This window comes from Orbicella franksi, chromosome 8 (assembly GCF_964199315.1).
Source record: "Orbicella franksi chromosome 8, jaOrbFran1.1, whole genome shotgun sequence".
Classification (NCBI taxonomy): Eukaryota; Metazoa; Cnidaria; class Anthozoa; order Scleractinia; family Merulinidae; genus Orbicella; species Orbicella franksi.
In genome coordinates this window covers 902,908-927,144 of record NC_138152.1, presented here as the reverse complement: position 1 = coordinate 927,144, position 24,237 = coordinate 902,908, and the positions used below count along the sequence as shown (strand labels likewise).

The window sequence follows — 24,237 nt, the reverse complement described above, 5'->3', positions numbered from 1 at the left end:
TCATTGTTGCTCATTCGGTTTCAACGGAGGACTCATCAGTGAATATAACATTGCCGAATTCATCATTCATTTCTATGATCTTCCGGCAAAATTCCAAACGCTTGATCTTGTTCGTGTCTCTGACCATTTGACAATAATGTGTCTGCGTGCAGATTTAGCCTGCTGCCTTCAGTGCCCTCTTAATTGTGCTGACTCCAATTCTAATGCCAGTAAGCTCATTCTCTAAAACGTTTTTCAGTTCAGAAGCTAAGACCTTGAGATCCCGCCTGTAGCCCTCGTCGATTTTCCTCTTCACGGGTGAACTGGCTTTTGGTGGTTGCCCATGGTGGTCTTGGAGCTGCTGTCCTTGCTTTCTTTCCCTAGCTCGCCATATAATTCTGGCGACTGTTGTTCTTACAACAACAATGTTCTCTTCTTGAAGAATGATAACGATCTCAGTTGGAGATTTGTTGGTGTTAGCAAGAGCGAGTATCCGATTTCTCGTGTATTCAGCATGCATGTTTAGGTTTAATTTGACGTCAACTGGATGTTCACAGATGTTCCAACAAAGTTATGGTTACTAAGGTAACAAATCTAAACCAATCCTGGAGCCTAACCATTCTCATCCCCAGAGTCCACGCTCCTCTGAGCATTTGTCTCTGGACAAGAGTGGGAGCTGAACGAGCAAAATAAAATAATCAAACCTGTGTGTTCTTCGAGCCTCTTCTTTACACATAATTCAGATTTAGTGAGTTACCAAGTGATGCTCCTCGAATCTGTATGAAAACTTCCGAAATTACAACCAGAAATCTCACAATTTTAAATAAACGTACATGCAATTAAATCAAGATATTCGTATGTCAATAAGGTAAACATAAGCTTACATAATCAAAATGAATCACAACTCATGGAGAAGACCCGTTGTTTTCAGCAGTTCACATCAGGAAAAAACTTCAGTCTCAACCTAAAGTTTAATCAAGAGTTAAGAATTTGTCGCTATGGTAATTCTTACAGTAAGTGCTGGGAAAACATAAATTCGACTGTGCCTTTTGCCGACTTGCATGCAGCATCTTATTACGCTTAATTCTTTGCATACTACAATGTTAGTGCGAAGAAGTTCTTGCGGTTTAAAAATCGTACTGCAAAGAAGTTCTTGCGGTTTTAACTTCTAACTGCAAAGAAGATCTTGCATCTTGCAGGATCCAAGCGCAAGCAACCCGCAAGAAGCTGCAAGAAGTTGACTTCTTGTGGATTCAAAAAAAAAGGTCTTGCGCGTGCATTATTTTTGGGCTGTACTGTAAACACAAAAGTAAAAATCCTCCTTAAGAACTGATTGCACATTGTATATGTACTTTCTTTCTTGTATATTTAGAGCTAAATAGATCGCAATTTGATTAGAACTAAAATGTTTGACGAATTTGCTAAGTTAACGACCCAAGACAACTTAACAAGAGGTCTACATTTAGCCTATTTTTGAATGCTAAAAAGGCGTTCTGGTGCACGGCTTTTCCCAAAACGACTAGTTTGGTCTGAAAGAGCATTGTTTCTTCTTCAAATCAGTGAAATAAAATTTTTGAGTAAATAAAATTGTGAGCGCTGAGATAGCAAATTAAATGCAGCACTTCTTCCTGAAGACGTGACCTTTGACCTAAGCACATCAAAACCGATTACTGCAAGAAAAGCAAATGCTTTGTTATTTTGAAGCATTTTTCAGTGATATCTCTCCAAAACCATAACTGCAAGAAATTAGGCAGTTTTTAAAGGTAATGGAATTTGACTGTAGATTCTAACTGTTTACAAAGACACCCAATTTCATTTTACATTTTTGGGATTGTTTATTTTGGGGGTTGCTTATGGAAAATGTTATGGAGTTCAGTTGGTTTTCCCACAAACACACGGTTGGTATGTGCATGGAATTTATAGCAGCGGGCAGGTCATGGAACATTTAACATTAATTTTCTTCATTTAGAGGTTTCCAAAGCTGGATCCAGCTTCTTTTGAAGGTTAATCCAAGAAGATGATTGTGCCATAAATATAAATATTCAAGTAAGTATCTGTTAATATACTTCAGGTTTGCAAATTTCACGGGAATTCTTAATGGTCATTGCCTTCCAATTCTCAACAAACAAAGTTCTTGTGTCAAAATGTGCCTTTAAGCTCTTTCTTTGACCCTGTAAGATTTCATATCTGGAAATAGTTTCTTGCAATAATGGTTTCGGAGAGATATCACTAGAAAATGTTGCAAAATAACGAAATGTTTGCTTCTCTTGCAGTAATTGGTTTCATTACGCTTGGGTCAAAGGTCCCATTTTTAGGAAGAAGTGCTGCATTTAGTTTGCTATCTCAGCGCTCGTAATTTTAGTTACCCAAAAATTTTTTGTTTCACTGATTTGAAGCAGAAACAATGCTCTTTCAGACGAAACTAGTCATTTTCGGAAAAGCCATGTACCAGAACGCCTTTTTAGAATTTGAAAGTAGGCTAAATGTAGACCTCTTGTTAAGCTGTCTTGGGTCGTTAACTTGGAAAATTCGTGAAATATTTTAGTTCTAATCAAATTGCAATCTATTTAGCTCTAAATATACCCGAAAGAAAGTACAAATATGATGTACAATCAGTTTTTAATGAAGATTTCTATTTTTGAGTTTACAAACCTCTGGAAATGGCACTCATTTCCAATCGATTTTGGGCGATTTGGGGCATCAAAATGAAAAAATTGTGTGAAAAAATAAATTGTTATTTATTGAACTTAAAACAATGTTTTTGAAACTAGTGCCCATAGGGCTTCATCCTCGGCGAGTTTGAAGAAATTCAATATTTTTGCTATTTCCAAGTCTAGTTGATATTTAGGTGAAGCTGCTCTTAATTACTGATGTTACCACCATTTATAATCCATCAAATATTTTTGCTTGCAAGCAATTGGTCTAAATTTGTCAAGTGACTGAATATGGATCAGCTAAAACTGGGGAATATCCTAGTGATATTTTCCAGTTTTCAAAAAATGAGATAATATACACAACAGCCTTCATCAGCTTCCATTTGACTTACTAATGCTAAGATATTTGCCCTCAGATATAACTTGTTTCTCAAGGCCCACAGTCATCCTCGAGCTGCACTCTCAGAAAACGTTTCGCTTTTCAGAACAGATAATGTCTGTGGACAATTATCTGAGAATATTTTGCACCAAATGGAGGTTATTGTTTATACTTTCAATGCAAGTTCATGGAATAGTTGTTAATTTTTTTGAAAGATCAGACAAACTGATGTTTTTTCTTGATCTGTCTCTGGTTTTCCTGCAACTGACATTTGTCCATTATCTGAGAGCCTAAAATTGCATAAACCCAACTCGAATAGAAATCAATTTTATCTACTTCATTACCTCTTTTTTCTAGCTTTTTGTTCCTTGCATCGCGTTCATCTTCAAGGCCTTTAATTATTGCTTCCTTCAAGCTGACCTCACTTTTTAATTTATATGAAGTGAAGTGAAAGACTTTATTTAATGAGGGTGACCCATGACAGTAACTAAAGTTACTGATAAACTTGGGGCCCTCAGCTTAAAAGTAATCAGAATGCTAAAAATATATTATTTACAATAAAATGCTAAAATACGATATTATTTACAATAAAATACTTAATTAAGTTACTATTAAAAATGGTTACAAATAATAAACTGGACTTACAATTTCAAACATACTACGAATAATAAGAGTTAAAAAGTTCCATTAGTTTTCTGAGAGTGGAGTACACTCCCTGTTGCTGCACCACATGATATATAGCTTTTGGTTGAGGTCATCGACAACTCCCTATCAAAGAAAAAAGAAAGTTATTTGGTTAAATACACTCCCTGTTGCTGCACCACATGATACTAAAGTAAAATATCCTTTCTCTTAGAGATCTGTGACTCAGTGTGTAGTAAGTAGTTAATGTGCATGACCACCTCAAGTAGCCTTTGCTTTATGCGTGTAGTATAAATTGTCATTTTTAATGGAAACAAATAAACTGTATCTGTAACACAACCCCTCCCATGCCTGATATGGAATGCAGTTCTTGCACTCTTGCATGAATATCCAATATAAGTGCTCAGAATACAAGTTTTTGCTTAAGCGTACGTCAAGAATAATTTATTTCTCACACATCATTCAAGGGAAAACAAGACCCTGATTTAAAACTTAGTATGAATTCATTGGTGTCTGGTATCTAATATTGGTAATCTTTTGAATCCCTGAATTTAACCTTGCTTAAGTGTAGCAGTACATTAGCAAACAGTTCTCATAATAGGTCCTTTGCATGATCCATTCACGTGGTACAAAATCACACATGCTGGAACGCAAGTTGCACAGTGGGACTTCCAAAATAATGCAACTAGTACGAGTCCACCTTGACCTGCCTTTGTTTTGGAAGTCCCACTATGCAACTTATGTCCCAGCATGTGTGATTTTGTACTATCGTGTGACCAGATTGTGCAAAGGGTTTATTTCTAATACCATATGCGTTATTTCTTCTCCTTCCTCTTCTCCTTCACTTTCTTGTAATTCATTACTTGGAACTGAGCAAGAGAATGGAAACCCATCATAAGACATTTTGGTCACTTTACTGGAGCAGCACTGGGGGCAAATGCACTTTTTCTGTGGGTATCCCACACCCTTGATGGCCACAGTTCAGCAAAATAAGCCCCCCAGGGGGCACCCACTTCTCCGATTGCCAAGGGGCCTTTTGTGGCAATAAACACTCTATTTTCCTAATGGCAACCTGATAACCCAGTTAGAGAGAGGTAGTTTACTTTTATGTTACGATATGAGAGGCTATAACTATTGTGCCTGGCTGAAAAGGGGAGATACCGAAAACTGTGGAAAGGCCTGTTGTGGTGTCTATTGCAAAATCCATAGGTTTAAGATTTGGGGCGGTAGAAATGCAACATAACTCATCCAAACATGACGCGCCTAGATTAGCTCAGCTATCTGCGGGCATGTTACAATTGTAATTTTAATTTGATAACAAATAAAATGTATGTATGTATGTATACATTGCCTTGTAGAGATTGTGGTAAAGGAGTTCAGAGTAAGATAAAATTCTGCTGTAGTTGTGGCTGAGAAAAAGAAAGAAACCCTGAAAGTAAACATAGAGGTTGTTTTGATCGTGTCATGGCAGAACTGCTTGCAATTCAACAACCCAATTAGACACAGACATCTGTATACACAAACATGGGATGTGGCAGAAGTGGTTCCATTGATCAAAGCCAAAGAAACCAAACATCAGTAAGTCCCAAGAAAGAGGAGAATCTCAGTGGTGGCTTTTTGATAGACCGAACTATTTCTCATAGTGTGATCATCCAGGTGAGGGTAGTGTAATGTTTTAAATGAGGGTGTGTATTACACACGATGACACAAAGTCAGCACACCGGCCATGTTGGAATCACAACTGTCTATATTTTATTCCCAGCATGCTTAGCTATATGACGCAAGGCGTGTCACATCACTGTGTAATGCTAAACACTACATTTCTCCTTTCCTACAGTTGAGGAGAATTGCACAATCAAAGAAACATCGTGAAACAAGTAACAGCAACAACAGATACTAAACAACAGAACTAAACTAAGCAAAATAAATGTGAACATGGGGATACACAGTCCTGCACAAAGTCCTTAACCACTGAATGCTCAACCACTAAATGTTGTCAGACTCAAAGTTCATAATTCTCAAACAATGTCCATAAATTAATGAGTCATTTTGAAATCAGTATTAAAGAATTTTCGTCAAATAAATCTTCAAAATGACTTTAAAACAGTGAATCATCACTAATCAAATCTTTTGGATAAGTCTCTTTGGGGGCACAGATACATGTGCAGACCTTCAACACAGGTTCAGTTAGGATCTCAGCATTTCCACCAGGGTCCACTGGTGAGTCTGTGGACTCCTGGACTGAGACTGGAATACCAGGAGGAGAGCTGCTATCAGTGTCCAGGTTAATTCCCTCTCCCTTATGTGACTGACTGGTTCTGAATGTGGTTGAGTCATCAGCCAGAAGTTTTTTGAAGTGAGACGAATTACGTGTCACCTTTCGGTCGGCGTTTTCTGCTGTTAGCTTTCTGTGATGCTTAGGAACAGTTAACAGGGTTGGGTGATAGCTTTTCTCGCTTTGGTTGTCTGACTAGTACTGTGTCTCTGACCTGAATGTCACAATCTTTGACTGCTCTTTTAGACTCAGCTTGGCTTGATCTTGAGTTTCTGCTGAGCATCTCTTGCACATGGTTATAGGGTCATAATTTTCACCACTTGGCACAACTACATGGTTGGGTAGCTTGATTCTAATTGGCCTCCCAAACAGGGCTGTAGCAGGGGCAAGACCTATAGTACAATGGGGGGGTAGCACGATGGTTACATAGGAACTAATACATTTCTTGCTTCCAGCTGGTAGTGGTGCGTAGCACCTTTCCAAAGGTTTTCATAAAGTGTTCTACTTCTCCACTGGCTTTGGGCCACAGAGGAGAGACCTTTTGGTGCTTGGAACCAAGATATTTAGCAAATTGTGTGAACTCATCACCATTGAAGGGGGGGGCATTATCAGACTTTACCACTTGGGGTACGCCATAGGCAGCAAATATGTGGTCAAGCTTAGGAATCGCCACTTTAGCAGAAGTAGAGTCGACCTCAATCTCAGGAGATCTTGAATAATCATCAGTTACAACAAGGACATTTTGTTCAGCAACTTTACAGAAGTCAATGCTTACTTGTTCCCATGGACCATTGGACAAAGGAGTCATCTGGAGAGGTTCACGTGAAGGTTTAGGCATGGCAACTTGACAGGGAACACAACGTTTCACGGTAGAATCAACCAGGCTGTCCAGTCTTGGAAACCAGACCTTTGAGGGCAACAGGCTACGAGTCTACTTGCCCTTGATGGCCTTAGTGAGCCAATTTGACCACTCATTTCTGAAGTGCATCAGGCAATACTCTGCAGCTTCCATGAAACACAAGGTTACCATCCACTAAAGTCAACTCACTACGGATGTCAGCAAATATCTTGAGACTGTTTGGGTCAACTCCCTCCACTGGCTTCAGATTATCCCACTGGCCAGTTGAGATGATGTGCATTACTTCTTGAAGAGTGCATCTTTTCTGCTGGCTTTACTGATCTCTTCTCTGCTCAGAGCCATAGGTGTGGTTTGAGACATCACAAAGTTGACATACTGCTCTGCAGACTCAGCGATGAGATCACACTTTGCATTACCCTGGAGATGCCTTGAGATGTAGTCTGCTGGATTCAGGTCACCTCTTGAATACAACACTTTGAAGTTGAAAGACTGTAGTTTGAGATGCCAGTTCTCAATCCTAGCTGAGGCTTGGGAAGTGGGGCTATTGAAAATGGATAGCAATGGCTTGTTATCCATCACAACTTTGAATTGACCTCCCAGGAGGTACATACGGAAGTGATGACAACCCCATGTGATTGCCAATGCCTTACGCTCAATTTGGGAGTAGCACCTTTCCACACTAGAGTGAGCTTTGCTGGCGTAGGAAATCACTCTGCCAACTTGAGTTAACATGGCACCTAATCCAACAGGACTAGCATCCATGAGCAGGATTGATTTCTTGCCAGGGTCAAAATATGCCAGTACTTCTGCGGAGGTGAGACTACACTTGAGTCGCCCTAACGCTGCTTGGTGAACATCTTCCCATTTGAATTCAACCCCATTGTGAGTGATGTCACGCAAAGGGGCCACAATGTCTGCATAATCACGTATGAAACGAGACACATAGTTGGTCATGCCTAACAGGCTGCACACATCGCTCACTGAGGTAGGTGCTTCTGCTTGCTTGATTGCTTCTACTCTTGCAGGATCAGGTGACATACCATCTGCACTGAAGACCATACCAAAGAACTCAATATGTGGCATGTAAAATTGGTACTTTTTTTTTCAGAGTCAAGTTCAACTCCTTGAAGTGGGTTAGGACAGCATGCAAGGTCTTATCATGCTCCTCCATGTTGACTCCATAGATGATGACATCATTGCTAATGTTCTTGACATTGGGGATGTCACTAATAGCAGTAGCAATTACATCCTGAAATTTTTCAGCTGCAGCATTCACGTCAAAACTAAGGCACTTATACCTGTACAAACCAAGTTGAGTGGAGAAGGTGGTGATGTGCCTGGTGTCTAGGTGCAGGACCAGCTGATGATATCATTGATTGAGATCAAACACTTTTGCACCATTTAGGTCGTGTAACGCTTCATCAAGGGTAGGCATAAGGATTCTTTCTTGGGTTATCGCTTTGTTAGCTTCCCTCATGTCAACGCACAGGCATACTCCACCAGGTCGTTTGGCCTTGGGCACCAAGACCACAGGGAATACCTAGGGGGTAGGTTCATCAGCGGGTTCAATGATATCCTGTTGCAGCAGGGATTCAACACAAGCTTCAAGATTCTTTCATTGATGAAATGGGATGTGTCTGCGATTGATTAATAGGTCTCACTTCTCACCAATATGCAATATGACCTCAACATTCTTTATCCTTCCAAGGCCACTGAAAAGACTTGGGTAATTTTGGAATACATTCCTTTCCACAGACACAGCATTTGCAATTTGCAGTATTCCAAGGTCTGTAGCAGTTGTACATCCAAGAAGAGAGGTTTTGCCATCTACCACGAGAAATTCAGAGTCAACTGAATGAGACTTAGATTCCACTAAGGTCTTGAATTTACCCAGCACGGGGAGGGGTTCAGATGAGTTGAAAGCATACACTTTAGTATTTTTTTCATTTTTTTCACACTTTAGTATCACAGAGTTCTAGTCTACAGTGAAACATCTTTGACACATCATAACTGACAATGTTCACATTGGCTCCAGAGTCCACTAAGAACTTGTATGTGACACCATTGACTTTTAATGACACAAATGGAGGACTAACCTTGGTACGAGAACTTAACGTGAACGTGTATTCATCACCTGAACTCGACGGCAGTGAGCATGGCCTTGACTCTTTGTTCACTTGGTTAACGGTTCGTGGAGGCTTGGGATGTCGACGTCCTTGTTTCTTGTTTCCTTTTCAATATGGTCTGCCTCTCCCACCAGACTGACCTTTTTAAGAACTTCGACAATACTGCGCATAATGGCCATATTTTTCACAGGAATTGCACTCTCGATTCCAAGCAGGACACCCAGCTTTGGCATTATGTGGCCAACGTTCTCCACAGTTAAATTAACGAGCTGTCTTGTCTGGTGTTTCGGATTTCGGAGGTAACACAGCATTGGCAGTTCCTAGCGATTTTATGTCAGTTGCTTGCTGCTCCAAGACCTCCAACACTCTTGCTTTGGCCAACAGAGCTGCGAGTGTCATGGTCGAATCTCTCAGTGCTTTTTGGGAAAGATGCTGCGATGTGCATGACTGAATTATTTGAGATTTAATTGCCTTGTCGACGTCAGTAAATTCACAGGAAGCTGCCAACTGTCACAAGCGGGAGTGATACAAATTCATGCTTTCACCTGGGTTTTGCCTTGCCTGCCGAAACGTGAAGATCTAAAATTCCACATTCATCTTGGGGTTAAAGTATGCGTTTAGCTTTGTTTTAGCCCCTTCAAAATCTTCACCAGTGTCCGGCAAAGTATCAAAGATTTTGGATATTTCCTCTCCAGCATAGTGCAGTTAAATAGCTCGCTGTCTCTTCTTATCACTTATAGCAGAAGCAACAAGGTTTTTGAGTCGTTTGATCCATTTTTGCCATCGTTGGGCAATGGCGCCATCCGTGTGTATGTTGAACGGTTCGAATTGTGGAATCACTGTAGCCATCACAAAGATTAGACACTTGGTCACACAGGCAGTTATGAGTATCTTGGAGCGATTTTTGCCAACCCTCATTGCAATGCAATGTTTTAAATGATGGTGTGTATCACACAAGATGACACAAAGTCAGCACACCAGCCATGTTGGAATCACAACTGTCTATATTTTATTCCCAGCATGCTTCGCTATATGACGTAAGGCGTGTCTGTCACCGTGTAACTCTAAACACTACAGGTAGTTCTGAAAAGAACTACCTGTTGTTGGTGACTGACATTTCGACAACCTGAGCAGAAGTCATCTTCAGAGTCATCTTCAGATGACTTCTGCTCAAGTTGTCAAAACGTCAGTCACCAACATTAGCTCTTTTCAGAAGTTCCCTCACCCGCACGATCACACTGTACAAACTACTGATACTCCCGGTCACATTGTTGATTCAGGGTGCAAACTACTATTATCACCACTACTATTATTGTGCAATTACATGATCTATCTTGCGATCATGGATTATACTCAAGGGTGGACTTGTTGTGGACGTTGATTTTGCTTTCTAAATTTGGCATGGACAATGTATCCTCCACAGGAGAGAAAGTGTATTTTTTTTGAGTTTTTTTCCCTATTCACCTTTGAGAGGAAAACAGACAAAGGAAAGGAGTTCACGCTGGGAAACTAAAGTTTGTTCCCTAAATTTCAGGCTGGAAGATCTTAGAAAATCATTTAATGGAAGACCTTATGTCAGTACCTTCCCGAAGGTAAAGAAAAGCTCCTCCTGAAAGACATTCTCTGCCCGTTCAAATGAAAAAGTTGTTTTCGTCCACATCCACTGGCTCAGAATAGGAAGAAATGAATTACGTTACCTCTGGGACCTCTTAGCAGGAAAGTTTACACTGGTTGATTTGCAACAAAAATTATACCATGTAAATTGTATGACTGTAGATGCAAAATGAAAGGTTTCTGCCCAAACATCAAACAACTTTGAAAACAAAACACCTTTCTGCCTCGTCTCTTCCACATTGACCCATTAGCCTGTTCTGGTAGCGATGTGTAAAGAAGAAAACAAAAACAAATGTTCCTAGAACCTACCTCTTCCTGGGAAAATTTGTTGTGTCAATTTTCCAAAAGATCCGTCAGCTAAGGTTTTATTTATATTTTGCAGGAAGCCATGACAGGCTTCAATTTCCTCTACAGAGAAGTTAGTTAGAAGGATGTCTTCAAAATACTCCTTTTTGCTTTTAATACCTGCTATTAGCAGGAAGGGGTCGACCTGGAAAACAAATTGGAAATTGCAAACTAAGCACAGTAAAACCATCATATTATCACCAGGGAAATGGTTAAATTGCCTTAAAAAGCTGATAGATTACACCAATTACTAAGATGCAATCAGTTTGATATATTAATATTCCTTGATATTAGCATTTATAGAGTATAGAGTAATAGACTGAAAGTGACAGAACTTTAAAAGCAACAGGCTTTTTGCAAAACAAGTTTTGAAAATAGGACATAATATTAATGGCTAGAAAGTTCTTGTTTTGGATGAGGCACCAACATGGCTACCAATGATGGCTTGGCAGTTGGTTTGTTTCTTATTTATGCTGTAGGCAATGTATTGAATTCCATTTGTTCAGTATGGAAAATTCTATTGTGTCAAAAATTAAGATGTGGGATCGGCATTTTTAGTTCTTTTTACCGTTGTGAGATGCTGGTGCGGCCAGTCAAAGTTAAGGCTAACCTGGCTGCGAGCAGCTGTGATCCAATGGGGAAAGCATGGTAATACAGCGTTAACTATTTTGGGACATGATTCACCATTTGAAATAAGGATCTTTAATGATGTAGTACTTAATCGAGGGCCAGATACAAGGTTTTGCTGTGTCAGTCAAGTTAGAACTAAAAATTGAGTTAAAGCTGACCGTCTCCAAAAATCTGCTCAGACTTCCATTACAAATGCATTCCGTACAACAACATTTATATCAAACTTTTGATGCTTCATCAGAGTACAGATGCGTGGTAAGCTGAGTTTCAAAGTTTAACTTTGAATGTTTTGACAAATTTGACCACAAACTTGACCACAATTAATTAAGCATCTCCTGTAACTTGAACAAACAAAAGGGCATCAAGCAAAATCAAACTATTTGTCTGTAGTAAACATAGCTGCATGGAGACCAATGTTAACAGCAGTTCTGAGTAGTACAAGAATAACAAGTTTTGCTAGATTCCAACGAAATGGTAATCACATGGCAAAATAGACAATGTAATTCTCAAGTTAGCGAATCCTTTGATAAAATTTGTTACGAAAGCAGAAATTATATACAATAGACATAAAACAAACACCAATTGAGCTGTCTCTGTTTACAATGAGAAGCATTAATTTTGTCAAAATGCTCCAACAACAATTAATATAGAGTGCAGTAATGCTCGTTTGTTTACTAGAGATCATATGTCATCTCAGCAAAGTGAACCTCAACAATTACAACATTCACCCAACGAGTAATTAGTTGAAAGCTTCCTCTGATAATCTCTCTTGCTCTTGGAGTAGAACCAGTATTAAGGACTTTAAGCTACGCTACAATGAGCTACTCCTATGGCTACTTTGGCTATGAAGGACTAGGGTGACTCTGGAAAACTCAAACGGATTAAGATTTCGCTGAACGGCAATGGCGTGTGCAGCCTCCGAGCGTCGTGGCAAAAATTGCTTCATTCAAGGACACCAGGGACTAGTCTACTCTCATACAACAGAGGCATGATTAATCACGAGGATTTCCTTCTCCTGTATCCATCTTACATCTTCCAGAACTTAGACTTGCCTTTCAGCTGCTTTTTGAACTGCCTGTAATTCCAACCACAAAACAATATAATACTGATTAAAGCCTCGATTTCAGCATGGGTAGGGTGTTCGTACAACCTGGTAAGCCCGAAAATGCAAAACTTTCAGTTGATTCTAATAAAATCCATCTTGAACAACAGTAAATAATTATAGCTCAGCCTAGTACATACAATGCTTTCTTATCTGCGTCTGTCAGCCCGGTACTAATGTGACTGCCGCTCATAGTATATGCTTAAATTATTCAAATGTTCTGTACAATTTACAAAGAAACAGTTACCTTCAAATTTTAAAGAAATCTTGCGCTCATAATCTAACTGTTGAGTAGAAAGCAAGGCTACTGTGATAATAGGTTTTTGGCCTGGGAAAGTACATCTGTAAAGACCTGGGAAAACTCTCTTGCTGCAGAGATCAGTACCGGAGTCTGCTACAGGGACTTATCTTTAGAGACGCCAACAGCACTCAGAACTTAGGTCCAACAATAGCATTTTAAGTGTCATTGTCAGAGAAAACTAGGCAGGACCAAAAGATCGAGGTCGGCCATTATTTACCTTCATCTCTTCACAGTATAAAAGCTATCCAAAAAGATTAACAACCATGATATTTGCCGAAGTGAGGCGTTCGTTTTTCTGGGAGATATCACCACATCTTGATTCTGGCCTCTCAAGCAGTCTAAAATGGCCAAAATTTCAATTAACTTTATGTCAGCCTAAAAGATATTTCGTACCAATTCCAGAAACTCTTATTTTCGTGCAATAATATGTGGCCCCTTTTTAGTTGACTGATATGTATTTGAAGGCTTTTGCTCTCATACTAAGGTTTTCATGACGTGCCAAATATCACTGCTGAATCGTTAATGAGCATGACCCAATTTTTAGCCATTTTCAGCGACTTGTTTTACAGAAGTGCATCAATTTATTTCCATAGGAAAATGTTTTTCTGATAGTCTTTTATGCTGCCATCAATATCCAGTTTACCTAAAATTGGTATCTTCTGGTAAATCGAAGTAATTGGTCTCACAAAGTCCAAAAAAAAATCAGTCTGAAATATATCCCAGCAAATGTTTAGTGAAGGATATCTCCTTATTATGACTCTCTGCGATTGTAATCCATGATTTGCTGAACGATCTGCACATAATAGTTCGTTGGACTGCAAAATAGAATATTTCAGCTGTGACATCGTTATTAACTTATGTAAACATTTCAAACTCGTCAAATCCTTGCCATTATCAAGGCTAAATGTTCTCACAAAAAGTCTATTTTTAATGTGTGGCTGCATGGAAAAACGAAATGGACCCTCAGTGCACTGCATACAGGAGATATATTCTGTTTTTCAGCTACTTTCATGATTACTTTTTGCAAATATCCTTTGCTAAATTGGTAGTCAGTAGTAAGTTATGTAAGCTACTGCTATGTAATCGATTATGTAAATGTTGAAATAGCTGTTGATTTACTTGGTTAATGACGGTAAGGACCTGTATATATCGTAAGTGATTGTAAGAAATGTAAATAGCTGTATCGTCAGTAATGTCACTAAGTGCACTTTAAGTAACAGAAAATATCTGTGTCACTAGTAATGTAAGTAATTGTACTGTAGGTAACGTAAGTAGCTGTATCGTTTAATTAAAGCAAAATAATAATAAAAACCTCTGTACTGAGCTGCAGCTTTATACTGAGTTGAGGGTTGAAGGTTTAATGTTTAATGTTTAAGTTGAAGGTTGAAGGTTTAATGCAGTTTACGGCAAGAAATGTAAGCTTGTGGTTATGAACAAAAACGGCTCTTTTAGGAGCCACCAAACTTGTAAAGGCAATGATCGATGCGAAACTCTGTTTACTGAGGTGCTTATAAGTTTGCTTTACCGGCTTGTAAATTTTCGATGGAAAGTGTTAATTTATGTAAATGTACGGCACGTTGTCCAGATCTTCTCGCAGATAAGCCGCATCCCCGATTTTTAAGGAAAATTTTGAGTGAAAAGGTACGGCTTATCCGCCGGTGTTTACGGTTAGTGGAGGTGACACCACTGACATGTTTTGATGGCAATGTTTCTCATTCGTGTATCTATAAAGAAGTGGTCTCATTCAACGGACTCAATGGAGGCCAATGGACTTATTGCAATTTCGAAAGACTACGTTTGGACACAAACTTCAAATGAATTCCCATCATTTATGAAAAGAGAGTTCACTTCAGTTTTAACATTAGGGCTACAAGCGAATATAAGTACTTGAACTCAACACCATAAAGGACACAAAATTTCAATGTACGTTAAAGTTGACTGAAATGGATTATCCTGCGTCACGTATCACTTGGCAGAAATCCATGCTACTTAAAATTGATTTGTGAACTGTGTTGAATTTATCCTTAAATTTTGGTGTTATCATCATGAACTTTGTAGTATATGCCCTGCTGCTGTAACAGATCACTGTATTGATAACTTAGCAAAAACTGCATAATCTGCGCATTTTTAAGTTTAAAAACGACTGTTACCTAGGATGTCTTCACTTAGAATGTCTGTTCTAAATAATTTATGATAAATCAGTAAATGTTTTAGTGGATTTGGTGAAAAAAAGCGACGTTCCCAATAAAAGCACTGTTCATCTTGATCGGCCAATCTTCACTTTTTGGTCAACTTTCTTGACTAGTTCAATCTATTTAGAAAATATTAATAAATAATCATTTAAAAAAAAAAAAAGGTTTATGGAATTTTACCAAAGAACGAGAACCAGTCTTAAGCCAACTGAGAGCTGGATATAAGCAAGCACTCTGAGTCTATACATCACTTTTGACCAAACAAAATGATCTTGCGGTTTTGACTACAGCACCAGGAAGACATGTACAGATATATGTAACGTAAAACATGTAGGTAGGCCTGAGTAACAAACAGTTTCTCAACGTTGAACTGTTTCATTTTGCAAATATCACAACACACTCCTGAATGGGAAAAGGCTTTATGGTCTTGTTCGAAAGCTAGTCTGCTCTCACATCAAGTAGTTCCTTAATGAGCAATGCCTTATAACACCCTTTCATAATTTATTTTCCAAGTTCAGTGGCTCACAGCTGCTTCGATTTGAGAATAAATTCAGCAAGCTGCTGGGAGCTCATCTGTTTCATCATGTCAACAAAAAGTCCACCCCTGTGAGCTATCCTTTTACACAACATTTTGCCGCAGTTTGGGCATTTTTCTTTTGGCTTTTTTTGTTTCTAACGTTTTACAATGATATTTTTATGATTGTGAAGTGTGTGACATTGCGTAAACGTTTTACCACACGCTTTCCGACGATAATCTTTAAACGACCACAAACTTGGTGACTTTTTAAACGTCTTGCCGTCAATAGAAGAGTATTCTTTTCTCCTCCTTTTTAATCTCTTCTTCTCGGAGTGTCAGTTCTTCGGGATTCATTGATTCAGCCATTATTTTGTGTATTACATATTCTCTTCGATTCGCGTTACCAGTATGTCGCATATGTTTAAATAGAAATTTTGTGGCGCATGGGACGGTCGTTTAAAGATTATCTTTGTGAATTTTGAGTTACAAATTTGCCGGCAATTGTCCACTACACCACCTACTACTAAGCGACTTACTAAATAATTCAAGCATATTGAGATAATTAAGGTTCAATACTGTATACCTTTAAAGATGTCAGACGTCCAAGCGATGTAGCGCATCCAGTTTAACTATAGAACATTTATTTAAGGCCCTATATCAAATTAAGGCTTATAAAGCTGCGTATCAAACTCTACCAACAATTTTGAGCACTTGTCATCGGGCAGATCTTTTCACGTTTATAAGCATTTGCAGGCTTCAGAGTCGTGCCGTACCTCTTGTAACTTAGACTGCTTCAAGATCTTAGACTCTGCACCTACCAAGTACCAAGTTAAGCTTAAGGAGTCTATGTACATCAATTGGGAAAAGCCTGACCTTAATCAACAGGTCAAACACATCAATTTGACGCTTTCCCTATAACTGCACGCGCACGCGCATCTTTTAATTCCGTTAACTTTGAAATTTATCTAGCGTATTGTTTTCCAACGCAATGTAACGTACGATTTGTAACAGGCACGTTTTAAATCACTGTAAACTTTCATAACCGTCACACTGACGATGACGGATGTACCGTCAAAACATGTTTGTGAAAATTAAAAAAGTCGTATTATTTTTGAAAATATTCCAAATAGCATTAAAACAATATGGACTGATGATTGAAAAATCGCTGTCGGAGAAAAATCTTTCAAAAAAATAATTTCGCAGTCACATCTATGTTGTTTATATGTCAAACTATCTACTGTCCAAATTTGAGGGCAAACAAACAAATTGGCTTTGACTTGTAGCTTTCAAAAGGGACCAAAATGTGATTCGGATGCTCACATTTAGAGGAGGTGAAAAATCTCTCAATTTATTTTATTTTAAATACTTGGTTTAGTTTGATAGCCAGCTCTTCAAGCTTTAATTTGATATAGAGGTTTAGGTATCTACAGTTTAAGCAGACACGCAACATCGTTTGGTCGAGAAGTGCTTCAGGGTACAGGTAACCCTAAACTGCAATACTTACTATACCGTACCTGGAATGATATATTTTCGCAACTCCCATGGCCCCAGCAATCACATTTCGATGTGCAAGGCCGTTTCGCCCTAACACATCGACGGGAAACACATCTTTTATTCTTACAGCTGCAACCAATCTGCAAGAAAATCAACCTTAAGTATGTAACTATGAAGTAAAAATGCTGTTGCCAAAGGTTCAAGATAGGAGGAAAAGGCGAACAACATCAGGTTCTGATCAGAAGTGAGTGAGGTTGAGTTACTCGCTCGTTCGCTCGTTAGATGTTTTACGAATGGTTTGTAGAGGGCGCGCAAGCCTATTCGATGACAAAATTGCGAAACAAACCCACTTGTAAGCCAATTTACCGCAGGAAAAAAAAAGATAAACCTGTTATTTGCCGGCTTAGGGTCGGTCCGTATAGTGAAAAACTGTGACCTCGGGCTTGAAAATGCGGCCTCGAGCAGCATTTTCAAGACCTTGGTCACAGTTTTTCCCTATACGGACCTCCCAGCCGGCCAACAACATATATTGCTCTGATTGCATTAAGCATAAACGTTTAAGCAGCAGCCACTTGTACGTTTTGGGCGCCTAGTTTTGGAACGCTGTCAGCAAATCTATAGTGGAAAGTTTCAATCACTTTCTATCGTTCAACGGCAAAGTATTGTTTCTTTAATCCCAAAAAAGAATAACAGCATGGAATATTTAACAAATTGGAGACCAGTATCGCTACTTAATGTTGACTACAAACTTGCAACCAAAAGTATTGCTCTTCTCTTAGAAAAGATCTTGCCAAGCATAATACATCGTTGTCAGTCCGACTACGTAAAGGGTAGTTTCATTGGAATTCACTAAAATAAAAAATATACCAGGTATAGCTGTTTTCTTAGATTTGGAAAAATCTTTTGATTCAATTGAATGGGATTTCATCCAAAATGCCTTGAATCTTTCAACTTTGGACCAAATGTCCGGAAATGGATCAGCGTGTTCTATAAAGACATCTCCAGTTGCATCATTAACAATGGCGTTGCCTCTAAACACTTCAACTTAGAACCCGGCATCCGTCAGGGTTGTCCCCTTTCAGGCACACTCTTTGTTATTGCTGTGCCAGGAACTTCTTGCCCAAAGTGTAAAACATCAAGGGCATATATGTCCAGGGAAATGGAATATGCTGACGACACACAACTGTCGTTCTTGCCGATATCCAGTCAGTTTCTAATTTATTTGCCTTAATCTCACTGTTTGAAAAGTGCTCTGGCCTAAAAATAAATCAGGCAAAATCAGAACTGCTATGGCTTGGCTCCATGCACCGTAGGAAAGAAGCAATTTGTAACCTTCAAATAAGCGGTGATCCTGCTTACGCGCTTGGGGTGCATTTTACTTACGATATTGAATTGTCTCATAAGAAAAATTTCTTTGAAAAGTTAGGATCCCTAACACAGGTCAATAAAATAGTATTCGATTTTATCTGGAAGCAGAAACCCGCCAAAATAAAAAAGACAACCCTTGTCAAGAAGAAATCAGATGGCAGTCTTAGCATGAAAGATTTTGTTCTTTTCGATAAGGCTTTGAAACTAACTTGGGTAAAACGGCTGTGTTCCGTCTCAGACGCACCGTGGAAGTATGTTCCATAATCGTCTCTCTCAACTGTTGGCGGCACTGAGTTCTTTCAGTGTAATTCCTTGACTACAACCTTCTTGATCTTAATGGCCATCTTCCGGAATTTTACAAACAAATTATTCATCATTGGCTAGAAATCGTGTCTACGACACCTCACAGCAAGACCGAGGAACTGTCTCAGACAATCTGGAACAACAAACTCATTACGATTGAAAAAAAGGGTATATGTGCCTCATTGGCACCGAGCAGGAATAAAGCAAATCTCAAACCCTTTAGACGAGCACGAAAACTGCTTCCTGCCTTTCCTTTCCTTGCGCATTTAATACACGCTAAATTGCAACTTTTACAGTATCGTGGTCTCACATCCTCAATCCCCCAAAGTTGTAAAAGCTCCTTCATGTTAATTCGGGTGATTCTACTACACCCCAACCGCCGATCTGTACCATAACATGCAGGATGTTATACGACAAACTGTTAACCCTTGGAAATCTACCTCCTCCCACTTCAGAAAAAAAACTCTTATCATACAGTCACGTAGGGGCCAAACCACCCCCCTAATGTTTCATGAAGGCTATATTTGCTTAGTTTATATACTTCTGAACCAAGTTTGGCAGATGAGCTTTCTTTGTTCTCCAGTTTACTTTAATTTGGAAGTTGTGACAAAATGTCAGATTATGACGTCACCAAAATGTGCGATAATTTTTTGTAAAATCTGATGTAAAGATTATGTCATTGGAAAGGCCTTGACTTGAGGATGAAAATGCCGGAAACCGTTTTTTGCTATGATGATTATTTTTCGAGATATGGTAAATTAAATATTTTTTTGGTTGCCCCCCCGGAATTTGCTTAACCATACTGTCCTTCTTAAGTCAGTCTCTCTGGTTTATTTTTTTCAGTTTTTTTCTAGGAAGGCTAATAATCTAGAAAACTAGAAAGCTTGCTTTTGTCAAAAATCGTATGGTTTCAGAAATTTGATTTTCAGCTTTGTTAAGATGGTATTAACAGTAAAAAAAACGGGTGACGTCACAGGTTATGACATAAGACTAGTAGTAATCAGAGATTATGACAGTGCGTTCGATGTTCTCACTTTAATATATAATTATATATCGTAAATAAATGATTTCACTAGCCGACTCTCAACCTTTGTCTATTGCTAAAATCAACATTTTTCAGCAGCAACCGAGGTTTTACAGTCAGATATGCATAGTGTCAAAGTCCATGCTAGTGAAGAGGTCACGATTTGTTGATACGTTGCGTGACGCCACCAGTTTCTGTAGTCTCTCAAGTTTCATAGAATATTTAAATTACGTATACATTATTCTAAGTTAGCATTTGCAGTCGCGTGCTCGTTTCGCGACTAATTCGAGTATTTCCCCTGTGAATAAAGTAGTCTTATGGATCTTGCCTTCAGAGTACTTTTCCACCGATTCCAAACAATAAAATTTTGACCGGAATAAGACTGAGCTATCTGTCGCGACTGGAACTAATCAACAAATGCAATCAAAATGTAGCTGTTCCCACGGTTATCATCCCAAAGCCAAGTTGTGTTAATAAACAAGGACAATTCCCTCAGATTGCGATAAATGCTGCCGTCGAACCGTTTAAAAAAATTCGCCAAAATCTAACGCTGAGAGCACATAATAGCGAGGCGTACGGCGACTGAATGGAAAGAAGTCAAAAAAAGATACATCGGAAAGACGAGCTCACATGGCCTGCTAACATACTCACATGTTCGCCACATGTCTTATCACATGTCTTAGCATTAAACGGTACCAGTTTACTGGCCGTGACATGCCCCTGCAAAAATCAAGCGGGGTGGCCATTTTGGTGTCCTTACATGAATGTGTTTTTTTTTGGCCTAGAACCGTGCACAGGAAGACCAACTTTGAAAAGCCACAGGTCAATTAGGTTTGCGTTCCACTTCGTCGAACACAAAAACTAATTTTAACGCAACAACACTAGAGGGATAATTTTTTATTCCGGTTTTCTTCTTTATTTTTGCTTTAGTCATCTGGCACATCACATGTGCAACATAGCTGCATTTGCTGGAACAAAATTACGGCTCCAATTTTGAGATTTTTCTCAAGGGGGGGAACCCATATTTTGCAGAGTAATTTTTCATGATTAAAAATGCCATATTTCATTTAATTTTTGTGATATGGACAAAATTTTTTCAGGTTTCAACTCCCCTTGATGTGCTCTTTCGAACACATTGTAAAAAATATGCATATTAAAAACTTCAAAAGTGGCAAAAACCATGACGTTATCACTGTGACGTGACAACTTTGACATTTACCGACATTTTTTCACGTAAATATAATTGGCAATAGGTCTCCCGCTCATCTGCCAAGTTTGGTGTAGAAAGAGTCAATACTTTTTAAGTAATGCGAAATAATGTGAAATACCCAAGAACTGACGAAACATTTGGGGGGTGGTTTGGCTCCTACGTGAGTATTGCAAAAGATAATCTAAATAAAATTTATCGTCTGCCGTTCAAAGCCACAAAAAAAGTTAAATTGGCAATATTCCAGCACAAATTATACACAACATTTTAGCCAAGAACAGTATATTATACATGTACAAAATGAAAAACGTTGCCTCCCCATCCTGTCCTTTCTGACCCTCTAATGGTCAAAACATACGTCATTTGCTTATCAGCTGCCTGCAAACGTCTTCTTTTTGGGATAAGTTCCAAATTTGGTATTCTACCGTAAATAATGCGATTTTACTTCTCTCCTAACCAGAGGTACATGTATTTGGAATTACTCGTCCATGTTCGCGCCGTTTGACCCTCAATCACCCGATAATGCTAAGCAAATATTTTTTTTTATATCAACGCGCTAAATAAGACTACAGTATGTTCTTTTTCATCGACTCCATCTCATTAGTGCAGGATAGAATCGAGATCGAAAAATATATCGCTGCCACGTTGAATGGTAAAAGAAAACTTCAACACAAGCGGAAATTCTTTCTCACCAGTTAAGGGGTGTCCCTTAGAAATTTGTTGCCAGCAAAGACGACAACGGCAACGGTGAGAACGCCACCAAACAAAAGATTTAATGAGTAGAACAATGGCTTGCACGTGCGTTAAAAATCTTTGTACATTTCTTTGCCGTGCTCTGCAAAACAACAACGTAAAATGAGTAAGTTCTGCGTATTTTGGAGAACGACGGCGGCTAATTTTTCTTATTTTCACTTGGAGTTGAACGCTGACGTAACGTATTTAGTTTGAACAAGTTCCGAGACCAATAGGCGCACTGTCATATCTAGACAAATGCGAAATTGCAAGGTAAAATATAAATTCATTTTTTTTTACCAGGCGTTTTACTCGGGGTCGCTGTTGTAATTGTTTAGGCTTTCTAGTAGCTCTGATGGAGTTTCATTGCTCATTCTCCACGATTAAATAACCGGTGAACACAAACTAGAAGCAACTACACAAAGACTGAACAACCACGTCAAAATATCCACGCCAAACAATCTGTTTGCTTCTGCGAGAAGCTTAGTACATGTACAAATAGAAAGGACTCACCATGTGCATCACGAGTTTCAAATTTATGGCATTCCTCCTTATTCAGAACTGTTGAGCACAGAGAAGAATCATAAAGAACGTGTACATCTACGCCAAGAAATCTAAATGCTCGTTCGAAACAAGGTTATAGGGTCTTACAGGATAAGAAAAGAAATACTCACCTCAAAGCCATCGTGTGCATCGTTCCTGACGCCCACGTGCTACGCATTACATAGGGCACTGTCGCTCTCAGGAAATATATATAGACACGTGATCGAGGCTGCCCCCTGTATGTGACGTCATCATTTATGACCACTCCTTTGAAGTTTTAGTTTCACGATGTAAGACACTCAATATACTAATAACGGGTGTCCCAAACCATCGAGTTTGGATTCGAGTTCGAGTTGGACTTACTTATATACCGAATTGAAAGACGCGAAGAGTTCTGTTACCAATTGGTTGTAACTATAACAAAATTTTAAAAAACGTCGTAGAGTTGAATTATTTTACAGACCCACGAGAGAGGTATCCATTCAAATGAACGGGTACATTTTCTTCCTTCTAGATTTATGGACTGTTCAGGCCAGAAAGTTGGAGTTCTCTCGTCTTCGAAACTTAATACCCTGCAAGGCTAAGCTACTACTGTATTAAATCTTTTATACCGCCTTATATTTAACTTACTGCCATATAACCTGGCAATTTTGCAAGTCATCGGAAAAAAGAAAGCTAAGAACGAAGACAAGAACGAGCCCGAAGGGTGATATATAACTTCACCCCGGTACATTTGAAGAACTACTAAGACGCGCTGATATACCTTCTTTATATAGTAGACGGCTTCAGGATATAACAGCACTTATGTGCAAAGTCAAACGTGGTCTAGTACCTGATTGCGTTTCCGATCTGTTTGTCCGCAAAGGCTCTTCACACTCGCTGCGGAATAGTGACTTCGTATTAATTAGATATCTCAGGCCATTCTTATGGTAAAACCTTACCGAAAGTCAAAGAGATTCGCCTAGTTTACTCGTTTTCTAAAAAAAAAACAAAAATAAGAAAAATGAGCCTTGCCGACATTTTAACTAACAACAGCAATTGCTGTAATCTTTGTAGCCAATCGAATTATTTTAATTTTTACAATTTTATCTTGTATATAAGCTATATAGGATCTCTCTTACTCATTAAGTTTTTATTTCCGTACGTCAATTAATAATGGTAATAGGACTGAGTGGAGTCCAATTTGGTCTGTAATCACACGAGTGATTAACAAAATCGGACGACCGCGAAGCGGGAATCCGATTTGTTAATCACGAGTGTGATTACAGACTGAATTGGAGGACACGATGTCCTGTTACCAATTAATCATAACAATTACAATTTCCCACAAAAGCAAAAATTCATTTGAAAAAGAGCGTTTAATAGTCATTTTTAAGTATCATAATTAAAAATATAGAGAATAGCTTGCAAAATGGCTGTTAAGTTTCTTTCAAAACAGTCACCAGAGGCTAAACCTCCACAATTTTACAAAGTCACTCTCTTGAATTGGTTGCTATAGTGATTGTAATCAATGTTGTGATTGGTGGATTTAGTGGAGAGGACTTAAAATGATCGGCTCATGCAACTGTCCGATTACAGGTGTCCGATTACAGCCAACTGTCCGGTTACACTGTCCGATTACAACTTTGCAGATTAATTAGAGCAAAATACAGTAGTTTATGCACCAATCACATTTGAGGAAATTGTAATTGTTATGATTAGTGTTGTTATTTTACTGGTGTCCCCAATTAGTCCATCTAGGCTAAACATAGACACTTCAATAAAGGTCTTGACTACTTAGTAGGGATATATACATTTCGCCGATAAAAGTAAAATATAAAACTGTAAGGTAAAAGGCTGTTAAAATTGAGTCTTAACGTTTTCGATCTGTTTGATCATCATCAGAGTATTCAGAGATTCATAGGTGAAATATAAATTCATTTTTTAAATCGACGTTGTCCTCGGCGTCGCC

General features: G+C 38.7%; 2 protein-coding genes and 1 long non-coding RNA gene across 3 annotated transcripts in view; 1 reads left to right on the top strand and 2 right to left on the bottom strand.

The window, feature by feature from the left end:
* The window catches only part of LOC145496232 (uncharacterized), a 448,310-nt gene that overhangs the window by 120,200 nt on the left and 303,873 nt on the right, over positions 1 to 24,237 (bottom strand). The window lies entirely within an intron of this gene.
* The window catches only part of LOC145496256 (uncharacterized), a 192,459-nt gene that overhangs the window by 15,419 nt on the left and 152,803 nt on the right, over positions 1 to 24,237 (bottom strand). The window lies entirely within an intron of this gene.
* LOC145496263 (uncharacterized) overlaps positions 1 to 24,237 on the top strand; it is a 427,898-nt gene that overhangs the window by 259,022 nt on the left and 144,639 nt on the right. The window lies entirely within an intron of this gene.